We start from the raw sequence: 1,530 nt of genomic DNA, 5'->3' as shown, positions 1-1,530 counted from the left end.
TACTCTCCTCGATTTTATTTTCCGCTGAATAAATTCGCGAAAGATAGGAGAGATTCTTCGCGGACAATGAGGACTTCATTTCACAACGAGAGTGCCACAAAAGCGATACGTTTTACCGGGGTTAAAGACCAGAGATAATCGAATCTTTCATTGTTTTTTAACTCGCCGCGGGGGGTTCCACGATCATAAATACATGAGGCAACTTTCAGTCCGACAATTAGAAATCTTTCCGCGAAAGAATCGATCGGAATAGAACACTTTCTCGCGACAGAAAAAAGAAAAGTCTTACTCGACGATTCGAGAAAACAGCATCGTGTAAACAAGCTCTAAAAAGAAAAAATTTATTACCACGATCTTGCTCGAATGGCAAATATCCGATTGACAATGTTTTCATCGAAAATTCAGGAACGTGACGTAATCGAGAAGATCGAGTCGAAACACGCGAGATGATAATCTCGAGACGAGAATCACATTGAAAATAGCATTTCTCCAGAAATTCCGGCTCGTGGATTGACAAATTAAAAAGTAGAAATTTAGAACTGGTAAACAGTAGCTTTATTTAGACTCTTATCTTCAGTGAAAACTGGGGATTTTATAAATATCAACAGATTTTTATGGAGAAACATATATTTTTTTCTTCTTTCATTCAACTTATCTTAGAATCGTGTATGACTTTTTCTCCGTAAACAATGACTTTCAGTAATTCCGTTATTTCTTAATTCACAAAATTACTCTTTCGTTCCTTCAAATTAAAGAAAAAATTAAAATGATCTCCCCTGAGAAATATTCCCTCTAACATTACTCTTTAATAAATATTTCCAAAATTCATTTGCAATCTTTTTACAATCATTTGATTCCAGAACCACTCGTTCGCTATAAAACCGATCACAATTCATGCAAAAATCTCCTCAGACAAATGTGTCAGTGATCGAGACAAATTTCACAGAAGTCGGAGAAACTGAAATTTGGGAAAATCTAAATTGCGAGCGGTTGAGGTAAAAAGACGCGAATAAAATCGCGGCAATTAGGGTCGGGATGCTTGAACATTGCGAAATCGTTGTTGATGTATACGTAGAGTGGTCGTGCCCACTAGGTTATGCAATCAATTATGATAACCGTATCGTTAGGCCACACAGTCGAGCCTCCAGGCACGTCAGGCCACGCGCAACTTTCTTGCGAGCGTGTGTGCGCGCCGCAGCGCGTATATTTATGCAGAATGTATTGACAACACGGTGACATCGGGTCGAAGCTATCAACGCAGACGAAAATAAGAGAAAATAAGCGAAAGGGGAGAGAACCATGGGGGCAGAATGATTTGGAGGAACTGGTTCCAGCCAGAATTCGATCATTTCTTCTTCTATCGTATCTTTCTTTATGTTTTCTTCGCGGAGGAATTTCGGAATATTTTATTCTAGTGATTTCGAAACTTCTTTTTTTTTCACGTCGGTTTGCGAATCGTTGATTTTATTGCGTTTAGTATGACTGACTTGAGACGCCATTTTGGTTGCACATTATTCGCAGCGTTGCGAT

The sequence above is a fragment of the Habropoda laboriosa genome, unplaced genomic scaffold (genome assembly GCF_001263275.1).
Source record: "Habropoda laboriosa isolate 0110345459 unplaced genomic scaffold, ASM126327v1 scaffold87, whole genome shotgun sequence".
In the NCBI taxonomy this organism is placed as follows: domain Eukaryota; kingdom Metazoa; phylum Arthropoda; class Insecta; order Hymenoptera; family Apidae; genus Habropoda; species Habropoda laboriosa.
This window is presented reverse-complemented; position numbering follows the sequence as displayed.